This window comes from Schistocerca cancellata, chromosome 5, assembly GCF_023864275.1.
Source record: "Schistocerca cancellata isolate TAMUIC-IGC-003103 chromosome 5, iqSchCanc2.1, whole genome shotgun sequence".
Taxonomy (NCBI): domain Eukaryota; kingdom Metazoa; phylum Arthropoda; class Insecta; order Orthoptera; family Acrididae; genus Schistocerca; species Schistocerca cancellata.
Genome location: NC_064630.1, coordinates 812,260,192 through 812,283,829, shown reverse-complemented (window position 1 = coordinate 812,283,829; position 23,638 = coordinate 812,260,192).

The following is a 23,638-nucleotide window of genomic DNA, read 5'->3' as shown; positions in this document are numbered from 1 at the left end:
CAACACTTCGTTTGAGTAAAGAGCTAGTTGTGTTTCACAAGAACGATGTTTTCTAAATATATGTTGACTTCGTGTCAGCAGACAGTACACTTCCAGATAATTCATAATGTTCGAGTACAACATATTTTCCAAAATCCTGCTTCACTAATCATATGGGACTATAATTTAGTGGATTACTCTTACTGCATTTCTTGAATATTGATGTGACCTATGCCACTTTCCAGTCTTTACGAACGGATCTTTGATCGACCGAGAGATTGTGTATGAGTGTTAAGTATCGAGATATTGTATCAGTATAGTCTGTAAGGAACCTAATTGGTATAGTGTCTGCACGTGAAAACTTGCTTTTAGTAAGCGATTTAAGTTGAATCACTACTCCGTGGATATCTACTTCTAAGTTACTCACGTTGACAGCTGGTTCTTGATTTTAATTCTGGAATATTTGCTTTGTCTTCTTTGATGAAGGAATTTCGGAGGAATGTGTTCCGAAACTCTGCTTTGGCAGTACTGTCGTCGATAGTATTTCCACTGCTATCGCGCAGAGAAGGCATTGACTGTGTCTTGCCGCTAGCGTATTTTACATACGACCAGAATCACTTTGGATTTTCTTTCAGTTTTCGAGAGAAAGTTTCGTTGTGGACGTACTATAAGCACCTCGCTACTGAAGTCCACGCTCAGTTTCGAGCTTCCTGTAAAAGGTCACCAGTCTTGGAAATTTTGCGTTCGTTTGCATCTGGCACGCTTTTTTCATTGCTTCCGCGACAGTGTTCTGACACGTTTTGTGAAGCGAGGGGGATCAGTTCCGTCGTTTGTTAATTTACGAGGTGCATTCAAGTTCTAAGGCCTCCGATTTTTTTTCTAATTAATTACTCACCCGAAATCGATGAAACTGGCGTTACTTCTCGACGTAATCGCCCTGCAGATGTACACTTTTTCACAACGCTCACGCCATGATTCCATGGCAGCGGCGAAGGTTTCTTTAGGAGTCTGTTTTAACCACTGGAAAATCGCTGAGGCAATAGCAGCACGGCTGGTGAATGTGCGGCCACGGAGAGTGTCTTTCATTGTTGGAAAAAGCCATAAGTCACTAGGAGCCAGGTCAGGTAAGTAGGGAGCATGAGGAATCACTTCAAAGTTGTTATCACGAAGAAACTGTTGCGTAACGTTAGCTCGATGTGCGGGTGCGTTGACTTGGTGAAACAGCACACGCGCATCCCTCCCCGGACGTTTTTGTTGCAGTGCAGGAAGGAATTTGTTCTTCAAAACATTTTCGTAGGATGCACCTGTTACCGTAGTGCCCTTTGGAACGCAATGGGTAAGGATTACGCCCTCGCTGTCCCAGAACATAGACACCATCATTTTTTCAGCACTGGTGGTTACCCGAAATTTTTTTGGTGGCGGTGAATCTGTGTGCTTCCATTGAGCTGACTGGCGCTTTGTTTCTGGATTCAAAAATGGCATCCACGTCTCATCCATTGTCACAACCGACGAAAAGAAAGTCCCATTCATGCTGTCGTTGCGCGTCAACATTGCTTGGCAACATGCCACACGGGCAGCCATGTGGTCGTCCATTAGCATTCGTGGCACCCACCTGGATGGCACTTTTCTGATTTTCAGGTCGTCATGCAGGATTGTGTGCACAGAACCCACAGAAATGCCAACTCTGGAGGCGATCTGTTCAACAGTCATTCGGCGATCCCCCAAAACAATTCTCTCCACTTTCTCGATCATGTCGTCAGACCGGCTTGTGTGAGCCCGAGGTTGTTTCGGTTTGTTGTCACGCGATATTCTGCCTTCATTAAACTGTCGCACCCACGAACGCACTTTCGACACATCCATCCACATGATTGCACGCTGTTCAAGTAAGGAAAACGTCGCCATTTTAAGTATTTAAAACAGTTCTCATTCTCGCCGCTGGCGGTAAAATTCCATCTGCTGTACGGTGCTGCCATCTCTGGGACGTATTGACATTGAACGCTGCCTCATTTTAAAACAATGTGCATGTTTCTATCTCTTTCCAGTCCGGAGAAAAAAAATCGGAGGCCTTAGAACTTGAATGCACCTCGTATTTGGTACAAATCTCTCAATTGCTGTTGATACTGTTCCTTTGAATTCAGGCCATATCTTGTCTACAAGCACACTGTTAATTTGGCAGGAGTGGAGACTGTCTCTCAGGAAGGCGTCAAGTGAATTTTTATCTGATTTTTTGAATACGTACATTTTTCGTTAACTTATGGAAGATTTTGGATTTACAATATTCAGCCTCGCTACGACAACCGTGTGTTCACTAATCCCTGTGTTCTGCACCCATTTTGATGTTCGTTATTAGCTCAGTATTATTTGTTGCTAATAGGTCAAGTGTGTTTCTGCAACCGTTTACTATTCGAGTGGGCTCATGAACTAACTCCTCGAAATTATTTTCAGAGAATGCATTTAGCACAGTTCCGAACGATGTTTTATGCGTCCCTCCGGATTTAAACATGTATTTTCACCAAAATATCGAGGGTAATTTGAAGTGACTACCGTCTATACTTCTACGAGTCGGCTTCATGTTTGAAATTAGGTACATTTTCTCTTTGAAACTTTCAGCATTGTATCATTTGAGTTGGGAGGCAGGTAAAAGGCTCCAACTATTATTTTACTCCGGTTGGAAAAATGACCTCTACCCATACCAACACACAAGAATTATCTACTTCAGTTTCGCTACAAGATAAAGTACTTCAACAGCAACAACACGCCACCGCCAACTGTGTTTGGCGTACCCTTTCTTAATACCGTGAGGTCCTTCGCCAAAATCTCGGCTGATCTTATCTCAGGCCTTAGCCTATAATGATTTGAGCATCAGTGCTTTCTACACTACTGGTCATTAAAGCTGCTACACCAAGAAGAACTGCAGATGATAAACGAGTATTCATTGGACAAATATATTATACTACAACTGACATTTGAGCCCATTTTCACGCAATTTGGGAGCATAGATCCTGAGAAATCAGTACCCAGAACAACCACCTCTGGCCGTAATAACGGCCTTGTTACGCCTGGCCATTGAGTCAAACACAGCTTGAATGGTGTGTACAGGTACAGATGCTCATGCAGCTTCAACACGATACCACAGTTCATCAAGAGTAGTAACTGGCGTATTGTGACGAGCCAGTTGCTCGGCCACCATTGAGGAGACGTTTTCAGTTGGCGAGATATCTGGTGAATGTGCTGGCCAGGGCAGCAGTCGAACATTCTCTGTATCCAGAAAGGCCCGTACAGAACCTGCAATATGCGGTCGTGCATTATCCTACTGAAATGTAGGGTTTCGCAGGGATCGAATGAAGGGGAGAGCCACGGGTCGTAACGCATCTGAAATTTAACATTCACTGTTCAAAGTGCCGTCAATGCGAACAAGACGTGACCGAGACGTGTAACCAATGGCACCCCATACCACCACCCCGGGTGATACGCCAGTATGGCGATGACGAATACACGCTTCCAATGTGCGTTCACCGCGATGTCGCCAAACACGGATGCGACCATCAAGATGCTATGCACAGAAACTGGATTCATCCGAAAAAATTACGTTTTGCCATTCGTGCAGCTAGGTTCGTCGTTGAGTACACCATCGCAGGCGCTCCTGTCTGTGATGCAGCGTCAAGGGTAACCGCAGCCATGGTCTCCGAGCTGATAGTCCATGCTGCTGCAAACGTCGTCGAACTGCTCGTGCAGGTGGTAGTTGTTTTGCAAACGGCTCCATCTGTTGATTCAGGGATCGAGACGTGGCTGCACGATCCGTCATCTCGACTGCTAGTGATACGAGGCCGTTGGGATCCTGCGCGGCGTTCCGTATTACCCTCCTGAACCCACCGATTCGATGTTCTGCTAACAGTCATTGGATCTCGACCAACGCGAGCAGCAATGTCGTGATACGATAAACCGAAATCGCGATAGGCTACGATTCGACCTTTATCAAAGTCGGAAACGTGATGGTACGCATTTCTCCTCCTTACACGAAGCATCACAACAACGTTTCACCAGGCAACGCCGGTCAACTGCTGTTTGTGTATGAGAAATCGGTTGGAAAGTTTCCTCATGTCAGCACGTTGTAGGTGTCGCCACGGGCGTCATCCTTTTGCGAATGCTCTGAAAAGCTTATCATTTGCATATCAGAGCATCTTCTTCCCGTCGGTTAAATTTTGCGTCTGTAGCATGTCATCTTAGTGGTGTAGCAATTTTAATGGGCAGTAGTGTATTAGCGCTTGGAGCTCTGGTACTTCCCAGCACAGCTATGACAATTTACAACAGTTCCTGGAACTATGTTCTTCCTGTATTCGATCTACACCCTTTAAGGCTGAAGCCCTTTTTGTATATCCCCGAAACCGTCTAACCTAAAAATCTGTCCAATCCACGCCACACAGCCCCCGCTACACGTGTAGCCGCCTGCTGGATGCAGTGGACTCCTGACACACTACTGTTAGTGAAAGGAGATACCAAAGACATCACAGACATTCTTAATCATTTCAGTAATCTAAATGAGAAAATCAAATTTACAGTGGAACATGAGCTAAATAAAAGTATCAGCTTCCTGGACCTAAATATTACAAGACACAACAACACATGCACATTCAAAATTTATAGGAAAAACACAATGACTGACACCACAATCCCTGCAACCTCATGTCACCCAAATATCCATAAACAGGCAGCATACAGGTCAATGCTGCATAGGGCAACAAAAATTCCATTGAACCAGGAAAATATGCAACAAGAAATAAACACAGTGAAGAAGATTGCAGTTGCCAATGGTTACAATGCTTCTATGGTTGACACAATCTTAGACAAAGTGAAGAGAAACCCAGGTACAAACTGCACCACAGAAGAAAAAGATAAAAACAAGTCTATATCTAGCATTCCATACCTAGGCAATATATCACAGAAGATTGCAAATATTTTCAAAAATCACAGAGTAAAAATTGGGTTTTCTACATCCAATAAACTACGCCAAAAACTAATACATAATATAAAGTGTAATCATGATCCATATTCAGACTCTGGAATATACCAGATAACATGCCAGGAATGCTCCAAGTTCTACATAGGACAAACAGGCCGAAATATCAACACCAGGTACACAGAGCACATTAGAGCATACACACACAACAAACACACTACATCAGCAATAGCAACACACATACATAATACAGGACACCTAATTGCAAAAATAGAGCAAAATGTCAAAGTACTCCACCGACTAAATAAAGGACATAAAATGGATTTGCTTGAGGAACTGGAGATATATTCACGTTACAGAAAATATGAAGATAAAATATTAAATGAAAAACTTGAAAGTGAATCAGTGAATTTCTTCAGATGTTTCGATAATATACTTAAATAAAAATAGTAAAACATAGAAATAAGCACAATTGTAAAATCAATATAAGTAATTCATGAGCCAAATTGTTAAGATAAATAACCTCTGTACAAAAGCATATCATAATCTGTGGAAGACCTATAATGTTATCTCTGTGAACTACCTGTAAGAAGATCTATGTAACTGTTTTGTTTATATAAGATATTTTCGATGGGTAAAGTGTACAAGTTGTGTGTGATGTTAAGTGTGTGTGAGACTCTACACAAATGGACTATTAGAAAACTGTAAGTACAAATTGTTCTCAAACTTTAGCCACTAAACTCACAGAAAGAATTGATACCAAACTAAAAGTCGCATTTCTTATGTATTACAGTAAAAGTCAACAAAATGAAGCAGACTCACACACACTGACAACATCATAAGAAATGGCTTAACACACATAAAAAACGCACTTGAAAATGGGAATTATTTCTCGAAACGCGTCGTGCGAATAGTAAAATAAAGAAAAAATCGTGACTGGTAGCAGAAGATTTATTTATTTATAAACAAACCTATTATATCTACAGTCGCAGGCTTTCAAAAACCATTTATAATAGATCAAATCAGTTCCTTATTTGTGTCGTTGTTGTCTCCCACAGTAACTGATACAACATTTATCCTAAAATTTGTTGTAATTATATGTTATTTAATAAAATACGGGTGAGTAAACTCTTCTTGAATTGGTGAGATACAAGACGTAGTCGACACTTCATCATTGAGGCTTAGTGTTATTAATAAATAAACGCAGATTAGAAGCAGTGTGAGGGGTGTGTATTGGTTTCGTGTCTCACTTAATCAAAAATTTATCATTTATCTTCACTTTTTCTAAGAGCATCTGCAACTTTGTTATTAATCTAATGGAGGTAAGTCCTATGATTTTTGATGGAGGGCTTGCAACACAGCAGTTAAGTATTTTCCACTTTCTTGTTTCAAAACTTGTACTTCACATTGTGAGGCGTCTACTTGTACGCGGAGGCCGATTTTGTAATATATTTCATAAAAAATGACATGAAATGGTTATTACATGTAGAAGAGATTGTATCTTTGACACCACTGAACCAAAGATGTTGCCTGAGTGGCAGAATCGACTGTAACTAGGGGCGCCCGGAGATTTTGTGAAGGAGAAACTTTATTTTGAATACAATTTTCAAACTGAAGCATTCGGTCTTAGCATATCCCGTTATCAGTACCTCATCCTCTTCCATGTTGTGTTTGTTTAAATCCAATGAGTATATTTTGAAAAAAATGATTTTTCAATCAGAGCCAGAAAAATATTAGTGTATCAGAATCAGAAAAATATTAATATTTGTAACAATTTCAATGCTGGCAGCATTGCACAACTCTGAGCCAATACCCAAAATTACCACTGAACATTTTGAAGGTTATTCATTTATCTACTGATCTACTGACATTATTTGTATGAAGCTATTTTACGGCCGGCATTGTACATTGCTGAGTCAAGATTGAATATTTTGTACGCCTATTGTGGAGAGAACAGAATGCCAAGAATACATCTGTAGTGACTCAAGAGCTAAGGAAAATGTATTGCATTGTTTATTTGCATCGGGAATTTTATCAATTTATTGCACAGCGCCACAGAACTCCGTGCTCATAAGACTGGGTAATTTTCAGAGGGATTAATTTGATAACAGGCATTACATACTGGTTATCATATACAAAAGTAACACGTACATTTTTGCTAAGTTTAACTTCATAACGGTACATTACAGGAATACAGTGAGGTGAAACTTCCTGGGGAGGCGAAGCTCCATGAACTAGCGAGGCTCCCCTCTCACAGTAGTAGCCATGATATTGCCAGTAATCAACAGTAAAATTAATATGAGAAATGTGTACTAAATTTTACATTTAATGACAAACTGTAAGTAACATGTTAATAACATATGTACTTAGATCTAAGCAAACTGATGCTCCATATGGCACAGCCGGAAAGTACTTTCTTGCATTGAAAACCTCTCCTACCATCTATTAGCTTCTTCTTAAATATAAACTGTTTCTGTATTCTTTTCTTAAATTTATCTTCATTTTATTCCGGCACCAACTCATTATTGTTACACTTGTTTTATTGCTCAAGGAAAAAAAAATGTTAGAAATATGGAACAATGTATTGTAAAACGCAAAAGTGTAAAAGGTACGACCTGCTTTTTAAAATAGGCAGCATGTCTGTCAATACGCACCAAATGAAATGAAATGAAAATGTAGCAAATTAAATCAACGCACTTGTCTATTCGTCGCATACCAGACGCTTGAGAGTCTGGCCAATTAAACAGCACTATACCTCGTTGTATGAGTGCGTGGTATCTGTTCTTTCTGTCTGAAAGACCAGACATCACGCACTCATATAGAATGATAGGCCTAGCTGGGCTATGGACCCACCTTATTCAATGTGAATGCACAAATACGTCCAACCACCTGTGGGAATCTCAGAGAGCGAACGTGTAGGGAATGGGCAAGGACTGCACTGCAGATAGTTGGCGCTCGGTGGGGGTGTAGATCGGCCGTGACGCGTGTGGGGATAGTCCGTGCAGGTGCGATAACGCTGTGTCCCGGATGGTGCAGTGGTTGCCATTGCCACACATGCCTAGCAATCCGGAGGTGCCGGGTTTGAAACCCGGTTCGGTACATATTTTCACTCATCGCTGCTGATTTCATGTAATGTCCCGATACAAATGCCAGCAGTAATCCCCTCCCTTCCGTTTCCTTTCTTCCCCTCTCCACCTTCAATTTACATATAAAGCATTAAACATCATCGACTGGCGCAACTGCAACGCCCTTACGACGCAACATGAATGCGACATTCCAAGCAACGCACTCCCATGCCAATGGGTTGGAAGTCCGACGCTGGTACGTCTCTCCCAGTAATGTCAGACTGGGGCAAGGCCAAGCTGGCTGAAGGAGTGGAGAGGCATCCATGTCTACATAGTCGCAGTTTGCGAGAGTATTCCAAGAAACAGCAAATAAACAATGTTTTCAGCCTTCAGTTGCAAGGTAATTTTACTCGTTTACCTAGGTTTCGATTCCAGTAATGGAATCTTCTTCAGAACCTATAAATTAAACCACATATGGACATATATTACTCACTAAAATGCATTATCAGTCTAATGATTGAATAATGAAGAAATTGTGATACTTACAACAATGAAATTATTTTGTGAGCCAAACACTGGTCATGTCACAGATTAAAAATTAAAACATTAAAGACGCATAATCATAAGATTATGTCAGTCAAAATTAAAACCATTAGGGCGAACGTAGACGGAGCTGCGCCGGCCATAAATCAGGACCACACGTAAGCGGCTCGAAAACTAGGCGTCGTGAGCCGTTACGCGGCGAGGCTCGGCCGCGGCCAAGCGCATGCGCAAGCGCAAGCGCAGGGGCGAGAGACAAACTGTCTCAAATTTACTTAGAGCAAATATACATATAAACAAAATGTAACTGAAAGCTGTCTTACAATTGACATACCTATCTATTGGTATAGCAACATTAAACAATTTACCTGAGAACAAACTACAAAGCCAAGGTATAATTTTTTTTTTTCTTTAAATATTATAGTAAGAGGGGGTAGCCCCGCTACAGTAACTAACAATTAGTGTCAAAACCATGCGTGCTGAGCATAAAATGTCTTTAACATAAAAAGGCCTTAGCCATGCTCAGCACGCATGGTTTTGACACTAATTGTTAGTTACTGTAGCGGGGCTACCCCCTCTTACTATAATATTTAAAGAAAAAAAAAAATTATACCTTGGCTTTGTAGTTTGTTCTCAGGTAAATTGTTTAATGTTGCTATACCAATAGATAGGTATGTCAATTGTAAGACAGCTTTCAGTTACATTTTGTTTATATGTATATTTGCTCTAAGTAATTTTGAGACAGTTTGTCTCTCGCCCCTGCGCTTGCGCTTGCGCATGCGCTTGGCCGCGGCCGAGCCTCGCCGCGTAACGGCTCACGACGCCTAGTTTTCGAGCCGCTTACGTGTGGTCCTGATTTATGGCCGGCGCAGCTCCGTCTACGTTCGCCCTAATGGTTTTAATTTTGACTGACATAATCTTATGATTATGCGTCTTTAATGTTTTAATTTTTAATCTGTGACATGACCAGTGTTTGGCTCACAAAATAATTTCATTGTTGTAAGTATCACAATTTCTTCATTATTCAATCATTAGACTGATAATGCATTTTAGTGAGTAATATATGTCCATATGTGGTTTAATTTATAGGTTCTGAAGAAGATTCCATTACTGGAATCGAAACCTAGGTAAACGAGTAAAATTACCTTGCAACTGAAGGCTGAAAACATTGTTTATTTGCTGTACATTTCACAGTTGCTGACACGCTGCAATATGTTAAAGATTTGTATATTCCAAGAAAATTCCTATGGAAAGGATTTGGAAACCATAGGAAAATCAGGTGAGGCGAGTGGAAAATATGTTTATTCTGATTTCAATAATATTATCATTCATGCGAAATCGAGGAAAATGTACAGCACTTAATTCCTAGATACTTTATTGTTCATAAATTTTGACAGCATAGTGCACGAAGAGCAGCGACCTGTTTCTGTATTTAAAAATGAACAGTCGAGATCGCAATAATACTTCTTTATTAACCGGTTTCTGCTTATCTACAAGCAGTATTCATAATATTTTTGGTTCCCTATGGCTTATGCTGGCGGCTCCTCGAAGTTTTTAAATTTTGTGTGAAATATTTGTATTAGAACAACAACTAACTTATCATTTGCTTCCACAGATAATAACGGTCTTCATTTTGAATTAATTATTATTAATACGATACTTCAGTTGCCGAAGTCAAGGAACATACGGTAACAGAAAATATTGTGATAAGTGATTCCGTTATTATTGGGCATTCGAAAAGTCATCAATGGGAGTCCGGCACTTTCACTTTCGTCATTCCAATCCACACTGACAGTTATCCATATTCGCAACTAGGAATACATTTAATGTATTTCATAACGGCTGTAGTCGCTGGAGAGCATGTTGCTTTGGACATATGTGCATTTCCTAAGGAGGTTTGCATCGTAATTCAGAATAACACAGCCACTGCGATATCCTCTGTAAAATAAAGTTGTCAGTATGAGGGAACTAGTAATAGCTTAATATTCGATATCGGAAATTGCTAAGACGAGGACTATATGACAACGTGAGCCCCCATAGCACGAAAAAAAGCACGCATAAAATGGAAACCTCACTACATATTCAATAAATTAGAATTCAGGTAGTTATTTAAAAACATACACTTTAAGATTACATTCAGTAATAAATGATAAATGCTTACATTTAGCTGATGTCTTCAGATAAACACAATGCCTGGAAATATTTCTCATCTGCCATCTCAAAACACATTCTACTTAACTTGCACGTGCAAGCAACCAAACTTAAAACGGCCACAGGGGACGACAAGGCAAAGCACTTCATGCGTAATCCAGGAGAGCGCAGCCAGCCGGTGTGGCCGAGCGGTTCTAGGCGCTTCAGTCTGGAACCGCGCGACCGCTACGGTCGCATGTTCGAATCTTGCCTCGGGCATGGATGTGATGTCCTTAAGTTAGTTAGGTTTAAATAGTTCAAACTTCTAGGAGACTGATGATCTCAGACATTAAGTCCCGTACTGCTCTGAGCCAGCAGAGCGCAACATTCACAGGGAAGGAAATCGTAGTATGAGATACTGTGATGTAGGAGTGTTGCCTTTCAGTAGCAGCGAAAGTGTCCTTGGGGCCGGTTTTCATCACAGCCACTGGTCCTACGGTTTAGGCCCAATAATGAGACAGCGTAATCGAGTGTTACAACCAATAGAAGGTCGATAAAACACTGCCGGCCTGTCGGTCAGAGAAACAGTTAATGATCCCGTTGCTCAGTGGGTGCAACAATCAAAGCATGACAGTTGGTAATTACGAACGAATCTGGACCATCAACGGCTCCATTTCACTAGTAAGGTAATCTGCGGGTTCTTCTGCCATATGACGTAGTTAGTGTTGTGGGTTGGCAGGAGAGCCAACACCGTATTATTAGAGGAAGCCGAAAGGCACGCGATTTAGCTCACGCAGGCTGGCGTGACGTCTGGAACAGGATAAGGAAATTAGACTTTAGAAAAACGGACGAAACTGGTGGAATACTTAACTTTAATCCATTAATGATGAGCGTCGCTCTTGACTGTACATGATTCAGTATCAATAGTAACGTAATGGCGCCTTGCTAGGTCGTAGCAAATGACGTAGCTGAAGGCTATCCTAACTATCGTCTCGGCAACTGAGAGCGTATTTTTTCAGTGAACCATCGCTAGCAAAGACGGTTGTACCACTGGGGCGAGTGCTAGGAAGTCTCTCTAGACCTGCCGTGTGGCGGCGCTCGGTCTGCAATCACTGATAGTGGCGACACGCGGGTCCGACGTATACTAACGGACCGCGGCCGATTTAAAGGCTACCACCTAGCAAGTGTGGTGTTTGGCGGTGACACCACAGTTAGTGTACCTCTGGATCGCCCTCAGTAACGCGTTTTATATTGGCATTTTGTTTCTGTCCACTGATTACTTTTGAGTGTGCTTTTTCTGATTGACCGAACTTTGTCTACCGGTAAAGTAGTATCTATCTTATATCCAAGCACTTTTGCCACTTAACTCAGAGTAATTTGATTTTGTTACGTTGTTGAATCATGTCAGCTTTGTTATTAACGTATTTGTGGGTCTTTTGTCTACAATGAGGTGACAAAAGTCATGAGATACCTTGTAATATCGTATCGGTCCTCCTTTTGCCCGGCCTATTTCAGCAACTCGATAAGGCATGGAATCAACAATTGTTGGAATTCCCCTGCAGAAATACTGATCCCTGCTGACTCTACAGCCATACATAACCGCGGAGGTGTTGCTGATGTAAGGCTCTGATAACCTCGGCCTTGAGCGTCCGTAAGCTCCTACAGGCTATTGTACACGAAGCGATCATTCAATTTTGTCCCATAAATGTTCTGTTGGATTCGTGTCGGGTGATGTGGGAGGCCCAACCACTCACTCGAATCTTCCAGAATGTTCTCCAAACAATCGCGAACACCTCTGGCCAAGTGACATGGCGCATTGTCTTCCATAAAAATTCCATGGTTAATTGGGAACGTCCATGAATGGCAGAAAATGGTCGCCAGGTAGCCGAACATAACCATTTCCAGTCAATTATCGGTTCAGTTGGACCAGAGGACTCAGTCCATCCCATGTAGACACAGCCCTCACCCTCATTGAGCCACGAACAGCGTGCGAAGTGCCTTGTTGACAACTTGAGTCCATGGCTTTGCGCTACATTCAAACCCTACTATTAGCTCTTACCAAGTGAGATCGGTGATCGTATGCCCAGGCCACGGTTTGCCAGTTGTTTAGTGTCCAACGCATATGGTCACGACCCCAGGACAGGCGCTACAGACAATGTCCACTGCCGTAGCCCATTAACACCATATTTCTCCTCACCGTCCTAACGTATACGTTCGTCGCACGTCCCATATTGATTTCTGTGGTTATTTCAGTGCTGCATCAGTGTTGCTTGTCTGTTAGACCTAACAACTCTATGCAAACACCGCTGCTCTTGGTCGTTAAGTGAAGGCTGTCGGCCATTGCGTTGCCCGTGGCGGGGTTTAATGCCATAAATTTAGTGTTCTCGTAACACTCTTGATACTGTGGATCGCGGAATATTAAATTGACTATCTATTTTAGAAATTGATTGCCTTATGCGGCTAGATCCAAGTATTATTCCGCGTTCAAGGTCTTTTAATTGCCGACGTGTTGTCATAATCCCGTTGGAAGACTTCTCGTGTCCATCATCTGAATACAATTGACAGCTTCAGCAGTGCACTGCCCTTTCATACCTTGCGTACGCCATAATACCGCCATCTGAAGTTTAATTAAGCCTGTAGTTGACTTATGGTTCAGTAGATTCGTCCCAGCTCCAGGCTGGCATCACACTCGATCTACTCCACTATGATTGTGAAGACAGGGTCGAATCACGACTGTAGTAGGAGATGAATTTAACGCCTTAGGCACACTAAGGCATGGAGTAGGCGAGTGGGTACTCGCTCCCGAGCCACACAGCTGGGAAAGCACTTTCGCCTTTTCACAATTTCTTAAACGCAGATTTCGGTACTGCTGTCATAAATCGTTTTACTGTGCACTCTCATTATAAACAAACAAGATCAGTTTCAGAAATACTGCCTACGCACCTCCCCGTTGTGCGACAGGCATCGACAACCCATATTTTGCATTTCGGGCCAATTGCTCCTTTAATCACGACTGGAGGGAAGACAGATACCAGCACAGTGTACAGCACGTGCTACACGTCTTGGAAATCGTGTGTGTGTGATGTGTGGCAGGCTGCACATTTCGGACGGCGCTCGGTGAGCCACGTGGCCACGTGGTCTGTCTGTACTGAGAGCCGTGGCGCCGGAAAGTCGTGGCGCCGCCCCCGGTGTTAGAGGCCGAGGTGGGATCCCGCGCCGGCTTTATGGCTTCCTTTACTGCTCCTGCAACTGCTGCGTCACGGCTTTGACGTCAGCAGCGTGGTGCCCGCGGTAGTTGCCGATAGCTGTCACCATTTCTGCCACTGTAGCTAACAGAGCATCTCCGCTACCACAACGAACCTGATGCAGCGTTTCATTTATGGCTGGCAAATACAGTTACAGAGTTTCTGAACAAGAATGGCATTTGGCACAGTATCAAGTTCTCTTTAAGGGGCTCCGGAATGCCCTATACTTGCAATGTTAAAATAACGCTAATAAATTACATCTTTCCTCATAAAGTATTTGAGGTAGGAAGTTGAACTTTTTACAGATAATTTATTGGAATATGGGCTACAACTTAACACAGGGATTTTACAAAATTTTAGTTCAGTTATTAAAGATGATTTTTTTTCAATTGTAATGAAAATTCACAACATTTTTTTGCAATTTTTTATTTATATATTCAAAAATATACAGTTTTTTGGAAAAAAGCTGTGTTAAATTATTTATTGGAATATGGGCTACAACTTAACACAGGGATTTTACAAAATTTTAGTTCAGTTATTAAAGATGATATTTTTTCAATTGTAATGAAAATTCACAACATATTTTTGCAATTTTTTATTTATATATTCAAAAATATACAGTTTTTTTGGAAAAAGGCTGTGTTAAATTATGCAGAAGGTACTGTGTTACATTTACTGAAAGTTTGAAACAAATATGTTTGGAAGATCCTTAGAAAACATGTAATTAGTATGAGAAAATAAAAGTTTTGGGAATCGAGCGACAAAGATTGGATTAACTTCTTAGTGCATTCCAGGTCCATAGGATGGATTATCTTCATCCTCTGCAAACTCCTCCTCCAGCTTCCTCTTGTTCCTCCTCCTGTTTACTCTTGCTTGTATTTATAGACTCTTTACAGCCCTGTCTGCAGCCCGAAGGCGTTCCTTGTCTAAAGCAAGCATCGCTCGTACCATGTTAGAATGTTATTATTTACAGTAATAACACATACCTTTGGCTTTCCAACATTTCTCCTTTTCTTAAAAGCCTTCAGAGGATTTCTAATAACTTTACTTTTACTCATTATTATACTTCAACAAAACAGAGACTCAAGAAACAGAATTAATTACGAATATTTTCGAGATAACGACAGAGTAAATAAACATGAAACAATCGACAATCACACCAGCGATATATATTGACCCATCACAGGTTAACCACAACACATACTTTACCTCACATCACTAAAATGTACCCGATGAACACGGACGTTAATAATAACACCATTTGACAGCAGTTTAACAGCGCCACAGTGGGTCACGCCCATGTAGAACACATTTTTAAAAAAATTAAAAATAGTTGTAGTCTTCGGAATTGAATAAATTATATATCTATTAAAAGGTAATAGTCTGCAGATTCAGAAAACGCAAAAAAGTAAAAATTGAACTTTTCATGATTTTGAGCCTTTCCGGAGCCCCTTCAACATTTGTGGAATTCATGGGAGTATACTCCGTCTTTGCAACCAAATGAATCGGAGTTTCCTTTTTGCCATACGCGTTTCGTTTTTTTTTATTTATAAAACATGTTTTATGGGCTGTAATACATGTTTGTTTCTATATATGCAGAGTGAACATTAATGAAACCGACGAACTGCAAGGACGGAATCCTGACTGCATATCGAGGAAAAAAGGCCCTAAGAACATGTGTCCGGAAATGCATCTTTGCCATGGGATATGGCGCTGAAGAATGAAAGTCCCTCTGACCTCTTGCCGTGTGTTGCAGACTGTGTGAGTGACGCAGCGTAATGTTAGCACCAGAATAGTTCGGTAGTCATGTCGGAACAGGCTGAGAAGGTGTTTGTGTACGGCCAAGCAGATGGAAACGGTTGTAACAAAACAAGTGTCCTCAGACACTGGCCACAACACACAGCATCTAAAGCCCTTTTTGGGCGTTTGTGTGACGATGGGTCGTTTCAGACAGACGAATGTGGAGGGAAGCGGTGGACTCCGCGTACGCCAGATTTGGAGGACCGGATTCCACAAATTATTGAGACGAAGAACAAGCTTCAGGCAAGTAGCCCGGCTGTAAGTAGCCCGATGAACACTACCGCGTCGTACATCGCACCCTGCACTCGTCTCAAGAAACGCAACACATTCGGTGGGACGCAGTGTCCACCTACCACATCACAACACGCTCAACACACCCCAAATCCATCCATTATGTGTGTCCTGCATCATAATTGCTACTGTTCCGCTCACCTGGTTCTCATGCAGGGCACTCTGAATACCTGCTGTGACGTAGACGCGATCCAACTCTGTACCGTGTTCTGGGACGCTTTATTGTTGTTGCGCGCACGCCGTCCATTTCCGGATACGTGTTCATACGTCCTTTCTCTCCGCATTTCCAGTCAGGAATTTGTCCCTGCAGTTTGTCGGTTTTGTTAATGTATAATAAATAATAATAATATAATAAATGTATAATAAATTCATTACATAGTAGTTACAAGTATCCTACTATGTTACATTTTCTCATGTTTTTTCTCTTGCTCTTCAGATCGAAAACAACTTATGCAGGCAATGTTTGGTGAGATCGAATTATTGTGTAGTGTTACTTACGATTTCCATTGTTGCTAGTCCATGTATATTATTCTTGAGATTTGTTCATTCCGTCACTCTATATGGCCGATTTCCGGCGCTTTTCACCCATATTTATTACAATACTTCACTTGCGCAATTCATTGAGTGTTCACCATGTGTGTCTTTACACTGTTTAGCATTGCCAGCTGTCGCTGTGAGTTTATTTTCGTCCTGTGTGTGTGTGTGTGTGTGCGTGTGCGAGAGAGAGAAATACAGAGATAAATTTATAGAGAGAGAGAGAGTGAGTGAGAGAGAGAGAGAGAGAGAGAGAGAGAGAGAGAGAGCGAGAGTGAGGAAGATTTATTAATTATTTATTTTGTGCTTATATAGATTTGGTCATTAATATAAGCAGTAACTCACTGATGATGTTAGCCACTAAAACAATGAGAAGCAGAAATATGAAACATAAAAAGAGTAAATAATTAATGAATGTTCGCCCCCCTTTTTCCCTGTTTCTCTCTCTCTCTCTCTCTCCCTATTCCTCACTGAACGCGCGCACACACACACACACACACACACACACACAAATACCCTCTCGCATAAAGAATAACATATTTTCACATTTCAAATAAATAGAAAAACCTCACTCTCACAGGGAATGACACATCTACATACAACAAAAGACACACCAAATAAATGAAAAGAAAATGAAACAACGCACTCAACACAAATAAAACACGAGAGATAAACACACAGGTACAGTACGCAACATTGCACACTGTAAACTCATACATCTTCAACACACAATGAAAGTGCAGGTGAAGTGTTGTAATAAATGTAAGGGAAAAGTGTTGGAAATAGATCATCTGGAGAACGAATAAACATCTCTCAACGGCCACCCAAATGGTCTACCAACTTTGGAAATCGTAACTAACACTAAGCGATAATTTAACCTCACGAAACTTGTACTGCAAAAGTTGTACTTAAGCTGTAAAACATGAGAAAACGTCACATGTTAACATATCTCAAACTACTACACAATTCATTTAGTATATATATATATATATATATATATATATATATATATATATATATATATATATTCTAAATGAATTTTGTGTACATATATATATGTATTACACGCCACTGAAGATGCTTCATGACTAAAAGAAGCGAAACGTGGATGGGAAAAAAAAACAAACTGCCTTTCATTTAGTTGCGTAAATTTTGTAGCAACTAAGGAACCATGGAAAACGGAAAATATGCATCGCAGTGTGTTTTAGGCATACACTAGAAAATGTTATTTAGAGTAAATAGAATGTGTCCCAATGCTATGAACTCCATACCGACCAATGAAAACCAAATAAATGTCTCTTGATTATGGCGTAAATCATTGGCTGATAAAATTTATCATGAGATGTCACTATTAGTCATCATATTTAATCAGCAATCTGAAAATCAGCAAAGATTGTAAAAACGGAAGGTCATCCACATGAGTACACTTTTCTAGTCAGAAACCCAGCTGATTAGCGTTATATTATGTATCTTCATTTATAAGATTATGTTTTTTCTGTATTTGAATAAGTCTCTGAAGTCGGATCGCATTTGCCCGAAACATATTATCAAGGCAACGGAAAGCAGGCAATGCGATGCCTCATTTCATCTACTTTTTTCCTAACTTAGAATTACACCTACAAACAGGCCACTTCCTCACATCACTTATTAATTCCAGATTAATGCAACGGGATGTATGCCAAAAACGCGATTTGCTTTTTACTTGTCTTTTGATGCATACTTTTCATAAGATATACCCAAGCTACAAAAGATAAATAATGTGTTGATACTTCATTTCAGTATTTGTCCGCAAGAAAGTACTCATTGGCTTTGTGTTTAGTATGCATTAATCACAATTGACCATATTTTCAACATAGCACACATCGTCTCTGGAAATTGTCCCGGAGTTCGCCGTCGTATAATGTATCGAGCCTGAAACCTCGTGAAAAGGCAACACGGTTCTTTCATTCATTCTTTCTTTCCATGGCTCCTTTAAGTGTAAGAGCTTCCAGAATAAGCTGCGCGAAAAATATGAGGAGGACGCAGTCGCGGCGTTATGAAATTTCCGGCAATCCTTCGAACACAGCGAGAGCATACGAAACAACCTGTAAGATTTACGGAAAGTATTAGCTCCTGCTTTCTTGTGGTAACAAAGTGAGGTAAGAGCATATAAGGCTCGGAATGAATTAGCTTTACCGTGGTATCATGAAATCGATTAAGGTAAATAGAAGATGGTTCCTTTCAAAGGAACGCAGAAGATTTCTGTTCCAGATTTCAGATCTGGTCATATAATCCATCTCTAATGATTATCCATTCTTCTCCCTTCCTTCTGTAGCGTGACACTTAATGTTCCTCTTCCGAAACTGTAACTGAACGTTGAAATTAATATCGATTTTATGTCTATTCCTTTCCGTAACGACAATAACGATAGTTTACATATAAATGCCTATGTCGCAAGCAGAAGATCAAGAGACAGAAAAAGTAAATAAGGATACTGAACGAGTAATTCAATGTGTAAAGGAGATGAAAATGTAATAATCGTGGGGGGGTGGAACGCGGCTGTAGGGGAAAGAGTAGATGAACTAGCAATAAGAGAATATAATCTAGGCAGTAGGAACCTGAGAAAAGAAAGACTATTTGATATTTGCAACGAATTTCAGCTACTAATAGCGAATAATCTGTTCAATAATTAGTAGAGGACGAAGTATACTTGGAATAGACCCGAGGACACCGGAAGGTTCCAGTTGGATTAAAACACGGTTAAGTACCAGATACTGGATTGTAAACCATACCCAAGAGTAGACATAGACTCTGATCTCAATGATGAGAGTAGACTGAAGTTCCCTGTGTGGAAGCAAGTGGGATACTGAAGTACTGATGAATGACGGGACGTGTTTGATGTTCCCTAAGTGTGTGGATACTGCGCTTGGGAATATCGTAGTAGACAGTTCAGTTGCAGGGAAGTGGACATCTTTAGAAAGGTCAGTTATAGGATGTTGGACAGTCAGACATAGGTACAAGGGAGGTAATTCCGAAGAAACCGTGGCTACAAAAGACCTTTTTCAACTCGTCCACGTAAGGAGAAAGTACAAAAACTCTCAGGGAAAGGCGGGAATGCAACAGTATAAATAGCTTCGAAATACAATAAATTGGAACTGGAAGGCAGCCAAGATGAAATGGTAGAAAAAAGTGAAGAAATCGGAAAAAAATTATCGTCTGGAGGACTGACTCAGCCTAAGGGAAAGTGAAATCAGTCTTCAGTGAAATTAAAGGCTTGGGTTGTAACAGTAAGACTGCAATGAAAATTCGCGGTGAAAAGAGCGGGAGTAGGACACAGAAGGTGTCTATAAGGAAGAGCATTTGTCTGATGATAAAAACAGAAACTATGGTCGCATTAGAGTCAGAATTTAAGAGAGCTCTGTAAGACTTGAGATGAAATAAAGCAGAAGGGATCGATAACATTCCATCGAAATTTCTAAAACCATCGGGGGAAATAGCATCCAAAAGACTATTCTAGCCTAGAATCCAAGAGACTGGCGACTGAAAATCAGACTTTCAGGAAAATATCACTCACACCATTTAGAAGATAGCAACGCCAGATGCATGCGAGAAGTACTACATAATCAGCTTAAAATCTCAGGCATCCAAGGTGCTGACAAGAATAATATACAGAAGAATGGAAAAGAAATTTGAGGATCTGTTAGATGGCGGTCAGTATAGCTTCAGGTAAGGTAAAGACACCAGAGAAGCAGTTTGATTTTGGGCTTGATAACGGAAGAAAGAAGGAAGAAAAACCAAGATACGCCCACCGGATTTACCATCTAGCAAACGAGTTCGACAATGTGAAATTGTGCAAGATGTCCCATATTCTTAGAAAAAAATACGAGTAAACTACAGGGAAAGACGTGCGTTATTCAGTACCTACAAGAACCAAGAGGGAACAGTAGGACTGGAAGACCGATAACGAAGTACTCGCTTTAGAAAGGGTGTGAGGTAGCGATTCTTTCGCTCCTACAGTTCAATCAATACATCGAAGAAGCAATGACGAAAATAGAAGGAAGTTACGAGAATTAAAAATCGGGGTAAATGGATATCAATGATAAGATTCGGTGAAGATAATGTTATCCTCAGTGGATGTGAAGAAAAATTACACGCTCTATTTAATGAGTACGGTACAGAATATGGGTAAATCGAAGAAAGACGAACGTAAGGAGAAGTAGAAGAAATGAGAAGAGTGAGAAATCTAACATCAGTTTTGGTCGTGACGAAGTACTCCAAGTTAAGTACTTGTGCTACTTTGGCAGCAAAATGTAACATGACGGACGAAGCAAGGAGGGCATAAGAAGCAGACGCCGGCCGGTGTGGCCGAGCGGTTCTAGGCGCTTCAGTTTGGAACCGCGCGACCGCTACTGTCTCAGTTTCGAATCCTGCCTCGGGCATGGATGTGTGTGATGTCCTTAGGTTAGTTAGGTTTAGGTAGTTCTAAGTTCTAGGGGACTGATGACCTCAGATGTTAAGTCCCATAGCGCTCAGAGCCATTTGAACCATTTTTGAAGTCGCAGACTAGCACAGGCAAAGAGAGCATGCCAAGCCAAAACAAGTCTACTGGCATGATACATTGGCCTTAACTTGAGGTATAAGGTTCTGAGAGCACCGTATTGTATGTCAGTGAATCATGGACATTGGTAAAACCGGAAAAGAAGAGACAGGCCTTTTGCTGCGCCATCAGGGATTGACCTACCTGGGTCTAGGGGTACTGTAGAGTAAAAACTATTGGGGAAGAGATACAGAAAATTATTGCTACTCTGATATGAAGAGGTTGGCGCAGGAGAGGAATTCGTGGCGGGCCGCATCAGATCAGTCATAAGAAATGTAACTCAAAAATTAAATAAATAAAAAATTGAAAAACAACATCATGAGAGCGAAACTGAATGAAGCCTTCTTTCATCATCTCTTATGTTCTTTCATCACAAAATTAAATCGTTCGGCAGCTCTTCTGTCTCTAGATGCACTCATACTGAATACTAGTGTTCCAAGTTCCTGGAACGAAAGGCAAATGCCAGTCATGAGCCATGTTTGCACCTGCGCTCGGGTAGGGTATTCAGTTGCCTTACCGACTTCCAATAACACCGAGCAGTGATCGGTGTCGCAGAGTCTCCGAGTTGGCAAGTATCATGCATAATCCTTCTGTACCTGGTTATATTGTTCGCGATGGTTCTTGTCGCTTCCCAGAATGTGTCCCTACAGTTGACTTTATAATTTTTTCGTCCACCGTTTAAGAAAGAAGGGAGAGCATAAAATCCTGGGCTTCTGCCTATACAGGCTCTTTTAAAGTATTTACAAGAAACGTCTAGAGGAAAAAAATAATCGATAGGGAATATTAGGCATGGTTTAATACCCACTGTGCCTGGGGGCGAGGAGATATTACGCAAGTAAGAGGGTGTACTAACCGGATGTGCTGCATGCTGCGTGGTCCAGGAAATTGATAAGGTGATTTTGAAGAAGGAAAACCTTGGGAATATGTGTCTCTAAGAAAACAAAGATACACGTTTCAGCAAAAGCTTTCCATCACCTCGAGATGTAGTACAAGTGTGTTGATCTTGTGACTGCTCATGCACGTAATAGACGGTCATTCCTGAAGTTGTTTGTGAAGATACATACAGTTACCACGAGCGCTGTCTACGGATAGAACTCAGCACTCGAATGAACTGCAGCATTTTGTAAGAGGTTAGCCGACCCTTACTTATTGAGACCAATGTCATTGCCTCACGCAGGTCGGGGTAGGCACTATCGTTAGTCGAGCGCCCAGTGCGCCAGAAAGTAGTAAGTGTTGAGACACCGAGCAGATAGTTGTTCGCTGCTAAGCGAGCATGGCGGATTTTGCCAGGACGGCCGATCGCGTTTACATTTGATTAATGGCTGTGTGCGTCCCCCAAAGCCGTGGGCCTGACCTCCAGCAAACACGTAAATGGCGTTAATTGAAACATTTCTTTGATATGTTTAAGTGTTCATTTCTGCACCGTGATTACGCGACAATAGCGCCGGAATCCCAAGATTTTCATTCCCGTGAGGATTGTGTATTCAGTGCCGCATGAAGGGTATCGTCGTGTGACGACTGTAATAGAGGACCCGTGGTTAGTTAAGCGCTATTACTTTGTCAGACGAAGGGAGTAACTGCCTAGTCCGTACTGTATGGACAAAAGACATAGAACATTAACAACAAAGTATGTACCGATTATTGCTACCTGACAGCCTAATTAGATTTGTTGGATTTCATACGAAACAACTCCCGTGTAAATATTAACTGATCAGTTGCACACGGTAGAACTGTTTTAAACTGTTCGGCTATAATCCACTAGTCAACAACGGAGGGCTTAATAGGGAGTGTTTCAATTTTCAGTCGAAAATAAAGCACCAGTGAGGACGTATTACGAACATCTGTGGGACAATATATTGTACATCCCAACATGCCACGAAGGACAGTCGCAACCAATGATTCAGTGTGCATCATCACGTTACAAGCAGAAAGCTTGTCAGCCAGAGATGCTTCTTCACGTGCGCTTCGGAGTCAAAGTGATCTGGTGCAGACATGCAGTCTCGCGTGATTTATGATAATATAAAATGTTTTTCTCTTTCTTTTTATATGATGTCGTTATTACGTGGTGGTTTTTTTCTCAAAATTAATTACTAATTTGGTTATTAGTTCAATTTTGATATTTTCCTTGATTTGAATTAAATTGCTTTTCGTAAGACGGTTTGTTCCATGAAAGTTAATTGTTAGCAAACTCACTACTCACGATAATAAGTGTAAGACACACTGATCTTGTAACACGTTACATATAAGCTGAAAAATGAAATAACTTTTTTAGGTTCTTGTCTCGGCTAGACGTTTCTGCTCAAACATGAGATCTCTGATTATTATTTGCATTTGCCCACACGCGCGCGACAGAATAATTTCTTACCATTTTCTTTCGTTATGCATTATAGTCTGAGTCGTGGCTCTGGATCTCGGCTGTTAAACTGAAAATAAAAATCTTAAAGCTATATCTTCCGTTGCAGCTGTGGAATAAATGTGTGTTATAATTGAAGCGGGCGAATAATTCGCTTCCACTAATTTC